The sequence below is a fragment of the Hibiscus syriacus genome, unplaced genomic scaffold, assembly GCF_006381635.1.
Source record: "Hibiscus syriacus cultivar Baekdansim isolate YM2019G1 unplaced genomic scaffold, ASM638163v2 tig00110505_pilon, whole genome shotgun sequence".
Lineage (NCBI taxonomy): Eukaryota > Viridiplantae > Streptophyta > Magnoliopsida > Malvales > Malvaceae > Hibiscus > Hibiscus syriacus.
The window spans coordinates 1,842,521-1,855,174 of record NW_024062765.1 but is presented as its reverse complement, the minus strand read 5'-3'; the positions used below and the strand labels follow the sequence as shown (position 1 = coordinate 1,855,174).

Sequence of the window (12,654 nt, the reverse complement as noted above, 5' to 3'; positions counted from 1 at the left end):
TTAATATTGTAAAAAAGATATAATGACAAATAATTCATAAATTGCAGTGAAAAAAAAGAATACAACACTTGCACGCTAAAATGCTGCTCCACTAACAGCAAACGCTAACCTGAATGAATGCCCATTTGATTGACCTAAAACCTTTTCTTTTTTGGCCTCGGTATATAAGAATTGACACATGAAATTTGAACTCGAATGTTGATGATTACAGCAAATACACAACAGAACCTGAAACGAACGAAACCAGAAAAAATAAGTGTCCTGTCGTTTGCAATCAGCCAGGTATTACCACTTTGTTGCCGCATTTTCTGTCTCATTTAAGTTTCGTTCCAGCATGTTCCTCGACAGCAAGGAGGTGATTGAATACAGTCAGACTATACTAGGAGGGTCCCCTATCCAATTACAAACAGCACGAGGCCAGCGAGTTCTAATGCAGTCCACCAACGGTGCATGCTGAGGAGGTTGTTCGGGCTTAGCCACTTGAGTGTCTTTCCCACTCGATTGGTGAACTGATACATCTGCCATGAATTCCTCCGGGGTCCACTCGGGGGTGCTGAGACCCTCAATTTCGTAAGCCTGGGTCTTTGTACCGGAGACTCACCTCCCACTGTTGCTCGACTGCTGTTCAAATCTGATTTTGCATTACCATTGAAATGGTAAAGGTCAAATATCTTTCTACCAATCTGTCCAGTTGAATCCTTAAGACCTCCCAAGTTCTTGTCCAAATCCAAAATAACCTGCCAGAACTCACTCCATACAATGAAGCCCGAGGCTCAAAGGCTATCGAGTTTGTCAGATGGAAGTGGGATACTTGTCTCCCTGAGTACTTGATGGAAAGCTTCCACACTGATAAAGCCACCACCTCCACTCTGATCCTGGACATCAAAGGCTTTCCGGACCTGTGATTCCCTTTTTCCAATTCATTCTCATCTTGAACAGTTGTATCCCGAGCAAACAGGACCTTATAATGCGACTCACTTCCAACAACCCATATTGGCCATTTCGGGCACTTCAGATTTTGACCAACCTTACAGAAGTTAAGGGATTCTAGAAGAGTGAGGAATCCAACCTCCACCCTTGTAGGTATACCCTTCAGAAACATGCCACCATCTAAATCCATCATCCCGTCGAATACATTTGGAACAGCTTGCCCACAGAGCAATAAATTCACAATTTCCTGAAAATAATGTCTTATAAAGTTCAATTACAATGGAATAATGCATCAAGGGCGGCACTACCGATTTCGAGATATTGAAGCCCCGTACATTCAATGGATATAAACAAATTTACTACCTGAGAAGCATGGCCAAATGGTGCAGTTACTAAGGGTAGGCTGGGATCATCCCGATCAGCTTGAACACGATCCTAGAGAAAAAAAAGGAAGCACGGATAAAGTTACATCCACATGCAAACAAAATCTTAACTCTGGACATACCGGTATATGCTTCCTCTTGAATTTCTTTCTGAACTACCAGAATATTGATGAAGATGAAAATAAAATGGAGATTTAAAAGCCAACAAACTCACCAGTCCTCGAGAAAGTAATGCCGAGATAAGGAATAGCAGTGGTCCCATGCGACTTTGAAAAATGGGAATCATTGCTTCAAGCCTCTTAAAGGCACTTGTAGATGATGTGAAAGTGACTACTCTTAGAACTTTCTGCAAATCAGAAGCTGATTCAATTGAAAGGCCTTCAAGTGCTTGTGTGATGAACTGAAAATCACAAACAATTATCAGCAAGTAATAACACAAAAAAGGGCATAGCGGCAAATTATTAGCATGTTCAGGTCAACCCAATTCCACTAACCACATCCTTTGAGCTGCCTTCGGATCCTTCAATTCCGCCAGAAACAACACTTAAAGTTGCAATTACAGCCCTTTTGTTATTTCCACATAAAAACAATATCTCTCTCGTGCTTTTAACCAGGGCTCTGTGTTCAGAAACAAAATTTTAGCTGAAATAGATAACAGGGAAAAAGAAAATATGAGCTATGAAACAGCTCAAAAACTAGAATAAAAAAACAAATATTCCTCCCAAATGGTTATTGCAGAAATAATGCAAAACATATACCACTAGCAGTCCACATAAACAACAATACACCTCAGGAAAGAGACCTACAATTGAGAAATCAAACATGCCACTTGAATTCACCTATCGAGATCAGGCATTATACCTTTTCCTAATTTCCAGTTTCGTGAACAGATAACAATTTTAGCAATCCTGATTCTATCATTCATGAAAGCAATCAATAGAAGGAACTTTGAAATATGTGGGAGATAATTAGATGATTAATAAAGTAAATACAAAGGCAAGAATATGCAGGAAAAGGATTTACAATGTTGGACAAAATTGCAATTAAAAGTGCTCAACTTGTTTAATCCTTTGATTTCATGAACTATAATCTAGAAAACTTTGAAAGAAAAATAAATTAAAAAGATTTGTCCTTATGCAATTTAGAATACATCATACAATTTACCCGGCAAAATTAATCACCTTGTTTTTGCATCTTCAGTAAAAGCAGAAAAATTATTTGACGCAACATACTGACTTAAGGCTGATCTCCTGGAACTCAAATTCTGTGGCATGTTTGCTGCAACTTTACCCAATTCATCCGGAAAGAAAAGAAGATGTTTAAGAACAAATACCTGGACAGAGAAAAATTATTGTCAGCAGAAGCGGCATTGACTATTTATCAAGTGAAAAACATCAGAACAGAAATCATTCTTGTTGTATAAGGTGGCCATTCTAAATAATGTAGTACAAGGTCCAACCTAATACTTTACATTAGGTCATCAAATCATGCATCAATTGAAGATTTCTTAACAATTAACATCCCAAAGAAGTGCATAAAAATAAGTTAAGTGCATCGCCGGTGAAAATAACAAGTTTAAGTTGATTTAACAGCTATATTTTAAATGGATCCAATGTTTCTTATATTTGAATGATAATTCAGTAATACATTTGTTCTATTCAATCACAAAAAGGTATGAAACAAGCTATCCAAAGAAATAAAGTTTTTCTAAAGTCAGTGCATAATATTAACCCACTCAGATGATAAAATGATAATTACATAATTTTTTGTTTCACATAAGAAATCAAATAACTGTTGACAGTATTATGACTTCAAATGGCACACCGATGGTTTACAAGCTGCATGGTAGATGAAACTCATTTACACTAAGATGTTTCTGGATTTAAATCTACATAATATTTAGGCATGTATCAGACAATAAGCAAAATAATAAACTCCACATGGATATAAAATATAAACTATGTTCAGTGAAAAATGAAAAAAAAAGTCGGCTAAACCAGTAATTTCCAGGTCAGGTTCATAACATTTAATCATAATACATTAACATGAGGCATTATAGCTCCAAGCAAATGATAGCCTGATACATGGTCTTTTCAACAAATAGCACCTTGTATGTAACAGCTTCTAAAGCATCTACAAACATGTTTTAAGGCTATTCTACAGCCCAAGCTTTAATTTGGCACATCTAAATGATGAAAATTGAAAAGCTTAGGGAGAGCCTAGAATAAACTTTGTCAGTTGATACTGAGCATCCATGTATGATTCTAGGAAACAAAAGTTTCCTTTTTCATTTCCGATTATCTAAATTTTATGTGCAAAAGGTATTTCAGTAAATTTCAGATCTGATCTGAAATTTGTTGATTTTTACTCTAAAGATGAATAATTGCTAGGCTTTACCCAATTGTTCAAGATGTTTATTCAATTTTGATATTTTACCATCAAGTTAAAGATATTCTATAACTTCATAAATTAACATATAAGATGTAAGTTCTTTCAATTAACATAGGTATAACAGATATGTAGCACCCTAAGCATAAAAGGCCTATGGAACCTTAAGAATCATGCTGAAAAGTTAACTTTTCCAGCATTATCTGAACAAGAATTGCACTGAGCCATTACAAGGTTTTAACCTAACTGAAATATGCGGACCACCAAACTCAACTTTGAAACTGCTAAATATTGTTCCCAACACTATTCGCAGGTATTATTCACCATACCAGGACAGCTCTCCTATGTGATTTTCTAAATCCCCAATTTCTTCATATTCTTAACCCAGTTCAGAAACAAATTCTAATTATTAGTCAACAATATGAGTTTTTAACTAAAAAACCCTAGAAGTTAACCTTAACCATCCTAACCATTCATATCAGTTTACCATGAGATAAACATGTGCATAGTAGAAAGTGTTCATTAGTCCAGCAATTCATTTGAAAAACATTATGGATTATATCTAAAGATACCAAAGAAGAGAATATTTATGCAACGTCTGGTTACATAAGTATTAACAGAAGGAAAATCTTAATTATTACTTCAGTTTTAAAATAATTTGTTATAGCATAAAGAAGAATTGGTACAAATCTAAACTCGAAATTAGAAAGATAAGTAAAAACTCGAGTAAAAATAATACATATTCAAAACAAAAAATATTTATTCACTTTATTCATATTCAAACTAAGGCATGTGAGTGGCTAAAAATTATCAAACAAAGTTTATTTCTAACTCATGTACTAAAACATGGGAGAAAAAATAACACTATTACCAAACGTAGTTAGACTCCCAACTAACATTGCTTTGATACCAGATAAAAATTTGTTTACCTCATGAACTAAGACTAAACCTTCCACCAACTACAATAAGCATAAGAGATCGAAATGAAGTACACAAATTCCATCAGTCTGATAAGCAAAGAACAGTCTATAGCATATGATAGTCCAGTGCAGCTTGATGCTAGTGTAATAAATTTCATTTGCAATTTAGGTCGCCAATTTATCCTGGGGTCAATATCCTTGACCACAATAAATAAGGAAAATTCAATTGAGCCATCAATTATAATTCTTTAAGTAACTCCCAATCTTCGAGTACTAAGCTTTTTTTTTTAATTAAAAATAAAAAAATAAAATAAAATCTTAAAGTAATAGTAAAACACTACACTTCACCTTATACCCTGATTGATCCACTGAGCAAGTATACACCACTGAAAATAAATGATAGGCTTCTTTCTCTGACAATTCATTGCCTAAATTAACTTCTTTAGCTTTCATTTCGGCCTCTTTGACTCCTAAATCTCCGCTCTTTACGATTTTCAACGTAGAACTGGAAGATGGGGCACTTTTAGCGGCAGCCAACATCCGTTTCTCAGCTGCAGCTGCCATGAGCTCGCGCTGCAACCGGCGGCTCTCCTCGGGCGTTGTTTTCGTCGCCGGTGAGTTGGCAGCTTCTCTGGGCTTGCTCCGTTTAGGTTCTGGCATGCTCATCCGTAGAGCATTTCTCAGGCCCTATTCTTGTTGATCCGCCATTTGACAACCACCAATCGAGATTTAACAATCTAATGTCACGAAACAGTTGAGTTTCTATAGAGATCAATTGAATTTAACAAAAATTTCAACTTCAATTGGTTATGAATCTGATTTTGATTTCAATTCGGATTCAATAATCGACAAATATAAGAATAATAATTCGGTTTCCTGAAGAAAATATAAACAAAATAGGGTTTCAAATTTTAGGCACTGTAACGAGCTGGACATTTAGGGTATGTTTGTTTGGTTGTAATTGGTTTTTCAGAAAATGAATTACTAGAGTTTGAATTACTGGAATTTGAATTACTGAAAAATGAATTACTGGAATTTGAATTCTGGAAAATGAATTACATTTCTGGAAAATGAATTACATTTCTGGAAAACATCGGAAAAACGTTTTATGATGTTTGTAAGATGTTATTTAAACATTTTTTTCACTAGAAGAGTTTTTTAAAAATTATTTATTACAAATATTAAATATAATAAATAATATTATTTAAACATTATTTATTAAAGTAATAATGCTATATTATATTTTAAAAATATTAATTAGTATATTTTAAATATCTTTATTAAAATATTATTGAAATATATAAATAATATTATTTATTATTAAATATATAAAAAATTTATTATATATTATTAAAATAAATAAAATAAATATCTTATATTATTATAATATAATTGATTATTTATATAATATTAAAAAAAATATAATATATTATAAATATTAATAAATATATTTTAAATATTTTAATAATTAATATTTTGATGAAAATGATATTAAAATATTTTATTAATATTAAATTCATAAAATAAAAATTATTTTGAGTATTTTTGCTTTGAAGTGAAAAGTTCGGAAAATGACTTACGGAAAATGAATCCGTAAGTCATTTTACAGAAAACACAAAGGAAATCCTGTTACTAGGAAAATGAATTACATTCCGGAAAACGAATTACGTGAAACAAACACGGGAAAACGTTTTCCGGAAAACGAATTACGTTAAACAAACACGGGAAAACATTTTCCGGAAAACGAATTACGTGAAACAAACACTGGAATTCGGGGAAAACCAATTCCGTAATTCGAATTACGGGAAACAAACATACCCTTAAAGCTAGTGGAAAATTCCGTTTCGGAAAACAAACAAACAAACGAAGGCAAGCATATGAAAAAAAAGAGAAAATAACCTCAGTAATCAAAAATCTCAGATAATATACGATTTTGATAATTTTTTTTTGGATTTATGAAAATGACCCACAAAATCGTAATGCGATCTCTAATTCGTATTGCGATCTCCACTATCATAAATTCGCGTTGCATTTCGTGTTGCGATAGTTGAAAATCGCGTTGCGATTTTTCATTTCGCGTTGCGATAATCTACAGTTGTCGTTACGATTTTCTAAATTCGTTGTGATAGTTGAAAATTCGTTATGATAGTTAAAAATAAAAGATTTTGTTTCTTAAGAATTTTCTCTAAAAAGATAATATCCGTGCGGACGTGTCGAAGACACGGTATTACCACGACCACGACCACGACGAGACGGCGGCGGCGGCCCACGCGAGAGTCCCCCTTGTTCTCTTCCACTCAACAAGGAAGTGAGAAATTCAAGCCTTAAATACCATTCTCAATAGTGTTTCCAATACTATGTGAGATTAAGCATTACCAACACCATAGAATCTTCGACACGGTCGTGGTCGTGGTCGTGGTAATACGTGTCTTCGACACGCGTGCGGATACTATATTTTTAGAGAAAATTCTTAAGAAACAAAATCTTTTTTTTAACTATCACAATGAATTTTCGCAAAGAATTTGGAAAATCGCAACGACAACTGTAGACTATCGCAACGAATTTGTAAACTATCGCAACAACAACTGTAGACTATCGCAACGAATTTGGAAAATCGCAACGAATTTGAAAAATCGCAACGACAACTGTAGACTATCGCAACGCAAAATCGCGATTTTCAACTATCGCAACGCGATTTTCAACTATCGCAACGCGAAATGCAACGCGAATTTGCGATAGTGGAGATCGCAATGCGAATTAGAGATCGCATTGCGATTTTGTTGGTCATTTTCGTAAATCTAAAAAAAATTGATCAAAATCGTATATTATCTGGGATTTTTTGTCACTGAGGTTATTTTCTCGAAAAAAAAAACTGAAATATGGATGGCATATTCAATGACCAATTCATCCCTGCTGGTGAGCTGCAAGTAGATATCAAATGACAATATGCATCATCCTAAACTATTGTGTTTCACTTACTACATTTTGAACTAAAAATAAATAAATGATTTTAAACTCTTCGTATTTCGTTTATAGTAAAGAAATTGTTATTCTTTCTAAAAAATTTGAATTTAAATAGTTGTCTTTATATATTGTGTAAGTTATTAATTGATTAATTTTTTTTGAATAAATAATATATTATAATTATTTCTAATTAATTGTAAGAGTAAATTATATTATTTGTCAGTCTATTTTCGCACTAATATGTAAGTGATTGAAATTTAAAAAATTTCAACTTAATTACTGAATTTTCAAATTGCTTTTGTTTTAATCACTTCCGAATGACATATATTATTTTAATGTTAATTTTACTATAATATTACATATTTTATTAATCTTCTATCGCATAATATTAAAACAAAATTTAAACCCCAAATCATACTCTAAATTCTAAACCCCAAATCATACTCTCCTACTCTCACCCTTAACAATGAAATCCTGACTGATGTCTCCCACCAATTACCTACTCATTCAATATATGGGTTTATAGGGTTAGGAATGATCAAAATATTCAAATTTGACGGATTTTAATTTGATCCGATCACATAATTTGATGGGTTTTTTGAAATTTTGGGTTCAAGATAGATCGAGATAAATTATACGATAGAGAGTCGAGATGGGCATGACTAAGGTTTAAGGTGAAAAGTCACCGACCCGACTTGACTCGATATAAATTATTAAATTATCAAATATATATAATATATATTTAAAGTTTTAGAAATTACCCTATTTAAAATGTTAAAATATGATCTTTATTGTTTAAAATGTACTATTTTTTTATAAAAATATATTAGTTTAACTATTTAAAAATAATAAATAATTATAGATATATTATTATAAAATATATTATTTTAATTATTTTAAAGTATTAATATATTCAAATCGAATCAATTTTGGGTCGGAATTTCACTCTAAAAATTGAGGCATATTCAAGGCAAGAGAAATATCAACAATCATCAGAGCAGGATAGGGTCGAATGAAAATAATTCATTTTCGAGTTGGGATCGAGCAGAAAAAAAACCAATTTGTCTTGTTTTGTACCCATCCCTATTAGGGTTTAGAGCCTATAACTATCAGCCGAAATGGTGGAGAGAAAGTCTAGACAACAAAGGGCTAATTTGCTGTTGTAGTGTTCTTGAAAAAAATATTGGTTGAATTAGGGTATCACGGGAATTATTTCTTGAACATATCTCATTTTCATGATGATATTATAACAAGAAAAAAAGATCGAAAACATAAAAGCTAAAAAGTTATAAGCCTATCTATATTTCGATGATCGGAACGACATGTTATCAAACTAAATAATTAATAAACAGAGGACAAAAGGAACAACATACATTGAACGTAACTCTATTCCAACGAGAAATGAAGGGTTTAAATTTAAATTTACAATAATATTAGGAGAAGCATAGTTTGAATTAGTGTTCAAAGGGTTAAATTAAGATCTAAGACTACACACATTAGATTATGAATAAAATAAAGTGTTATAAGATTATATTTTATATTAGATCATGTGTGTAGTTTTTAATTATGATATGCTTTTAAAGCTCGTCAATCACAGGCTCAGATTGTAGAATTGAAAAGGCTTGAAATTGCCGGTAAAAAAAAAACGGGTGAGTTTTGAAATTAAGCATCGGCAAGTGAGACCAAATACCAATGGCAGCCTCCTATATTTAGTAATCCAACTGCTCACAAACTTCTCGCTCTTTATCTCCCTCGGATCTACAATCTCTTTAAAACCAATGGAAATCCAATAATTTTTTTTTATATAAGTAAAGAATATTTTCATCCACTGCTTTCATTTCACAATCTTTGTTGTTAGGTCTAAAAAAAATTCATGGCTGGGGCCCTAGAGATCGAAACAGCGCCACCGAACGTCAATGGCAGCAACTTCGATCCCACTGCTCTGGTAGTGGAACCGTTGCCTCCGGTTGTTACGGCAGCAAACGGTGGGGCTGGAGAATCCGGGCAGGAAAAAGATGCAGGCGTGGAGAAGCCGGCTAATGGGATTGTTTTGGGGAGGAACGTGCACACCACGTGCCATGCCGTCACGGAGCCGGAAGCTAACGATGACTCCATCGGTGACATGGAGGCTTACATGGCTGGCGTCTTGGCTCGTTATCGAAGAAATCTCATGGAGAAGACCAATCTCCATTTAGGTAAAAAAAATATTGCAGCGTGCCTTGATTTTTTTTTGACATACATGATGATGAGAATTAGTAGTAAAATAAAGTGTGTTATGAAATGTTGGATTTGTTTCTTGAAGAACTTGTGAATTCAAATATCTTAAATTTACGTTACCTTTAGTTGTAATATGGGTATTTGAAAAGTTGCTAAAAAGCAAAAACAAATGATTGTAACCAACTAAAAATGAAGAAGTGAATATATTGTAACATCGTTTGAACGTAATGATACTATAAAAAAATGTAAAATAATGCATTTTTATCTAAAAAGGTAAACATTTTAATTATTGGGTTTTCAAAATTTGCATTTGCTTCTCAATTCAAATGCAGTATTGCTTTTGTTATAACCATATGCTAGGCTTGATTTTCCCTGGGACACTTCTGTTGGAGTAGTGAAGTTTCTAAGTTATTAGTCGAAGTGCAACTTTGCAGGGTACCCTTATAATCTGGATTTCGATTATGGTGCACTAGCTCAATTACAGCATTTCTCGATCAACAATCTTGGAGATCCGTTCATTGAGAGCAACTACGGAGTTCATTCAAGGCAGTTTGAGGTTGGAGTGTTAGATTGGTTTGCCCATTTGTGGGAAATAGAGAAGAATGATTACTGGGGTTACATTACAAACTGTGGCACAGAAGGCAATCTTCATGGAATTCTAGTTTGGGTTAGTGTTTTTCTTAACATTGCTTACTTGGTACTTCTTTTTCAAACATTGTAATCTTATTTCAATTAGGAAGTGGAAATAATTGATTGAATTTTGCAGAAGGGAAGTGTTTCCAGATGGGATTCTGTATGCATCACGGGAATCACATTACTCCATCTTTAAAGCAGCGCGAATGTATCGAATGGAGTGTGTGAAGGTTGATACCCTAGTCTCAGGTTAGATCGATTGCACTGATTTCAGAGCTAAGTTGCTTGCTAACAGGGACAAACAAGCTATAATCAACGTTAACATAGGTCTCTCTCTCTCTCTCTCTCTATATATATATATATATATATATATATTGCGTGCATGTGTATTGCTCCTGTGCAAAAACATCCTCACACTTGTATGGGTTCATTCCAACAAAAAGTAATGAATTTTGTTCAAATGAGAGAAATAACTAGTTTAACATTGTTTACTGTAGGAACAACTGTCAAAGGAGCTGTAGATGACCTTGATCTTGTGATACAGACCCTTGAAGGATGTGGATTTTCACATGACAGGTTCTACATTCATTGTGATGGAGCTTTGTTTGGACTCATGATGCCTTTCGTCAAACGGGTAAGTTAATCACATCTATAGTTCTGTTTTGATGTGGATTCGAGGGAGGATAGCATAGCTCAGTCGTTCCTTAATCACATGTGCATAACCAGACTACTAATAATTTGTTATTTTTCACTTGGTAATTGTAGAATGTAAAATGGTACGTGTTTCCTTAGGATTTAAGGTTTACGGCCTGAAACATATATATGTACCACAAGTGCGTGTCTCTGTTTTGGTCTGTCTATATGTTTGTCCATCGGTTAATAAGACTACTTACTGTCTTACCATAAAAGGTAAGCACAAGAAGTTATTTGATTTCTCTCCTGCTTTGAGTGAAACACAGCCCACCTTCTGAGACGTCTTCATGTTAAAAGGAGCCAGATGATTTTGTTCATAATTGTATATCAGTTTACTGTCTTCCATTAAAGGTAAGCACAAGAAGTTATTTGATTTCTCTCCTGCTTTGAGTGAAACACAGCCCGCCTTCTGAGACGTCTTCATGTTTAAAAGGAGTTAACATGATTATTAAGCTTGTCCATCGACTCTGGTCTCCGAGCCAGATGATTTTGTTCATAATTGTATATCAGTTTGTTTCTCGGAATCCTATCTTATTATGTTACCTCTTGCCCCGTCTTGTGGATCTCATTACCTGTTTGAGCTTGATATTGTTCTTGATGGTGAACAGGCACCAAAGGTTAGTTTTAAGAAGCCCATTGGAAGTGTGAGTGTTTCCGGCCACAAGTTTGTGGGTTGTCCAATACCTTGTGGTGTTCAGATTACTAGGATGGAGCACATCAATGCACTCTCGAGCAATGTTGAATACCTTGCATCGAGGGATGCTACGATCATGGGAAGCCGGAATGGTCATGCTCCTATTTTCCTTTGGTATACTCTCAACCAAAAAGGTTACAGCGGATTTCAAAAGGAAGTTCAGAAGTGCCTCCAAAATGCTCAATACAGGACCGGCTGTGTGGAGCTGGGATCGGTGCTATGCTAAATGAACTGAGCAGTACGGTCGTGTTTGAACGGCCCTGGGATGAGGAGTTTGTTCGTAGGTGGCAACTTGCCTGTGAAGGGAATATAGCACACGTGGTGGTGATGCCTAGTGTGAGTATGGAGAAGCTGGATATCTTCTTGAATGAATTTGTTAAAAACCGATCAACTTGGTATCAAGGCCAGCAGCCTCCTTGTATTGCTGCAGATATAGGGAAAGAGAATTGTGCTTGTGCCCTACACAAGTGAAAAAATGGTTATCTTTTTATAATGATTCAGAATTATTCCTCCGCATTCTTGTAGTGTGACGCTTTATTTTAGTGGAATCTAGATTTGATTCACAAAATACTGCCAGGAAAAGAGCTTTAGGTTTGACATGTGATAGTCTTGCTTGAATGAATTTGTTAAGAGAAAGATCGACTTGGTACCAAGAACATCAGCCAGACTGTTTTATACAACTAGATATACCGAAATGAGTAAAGAAGCACAATTTAAACATCAGTCATACATCATCTCTCCTGTGGATAATTATTCCATAATTATAAAGATGACCCGCAATATCATGTAGCCATCCATTATACAATAGAATTAGGACCTAATCTCAGCTAAA

At 34.1% G+C, this 12,654-nt stretch overlaps 2 pseudogenes; one reads left to right on the top strand and one right to left on the bottom strand.

Moving 5' to 3' along the window:
• Window positions 1–154: 154 nt before the first annotated feature.
• On the bottom strand, window positions 155–5,559 carry LOC120130040 (annotated as a pseudogene).
• A 3,899-nt stretch (window positions 5,560–9,458) lies between these two features.
• On the top strand, window positions 9,459–12,327 carry LOC120129990 (annotated as a pseudogene).
• The last annotated feature ends 327 nt before the right edge of the window (window positions 12,328–12,654 follow it).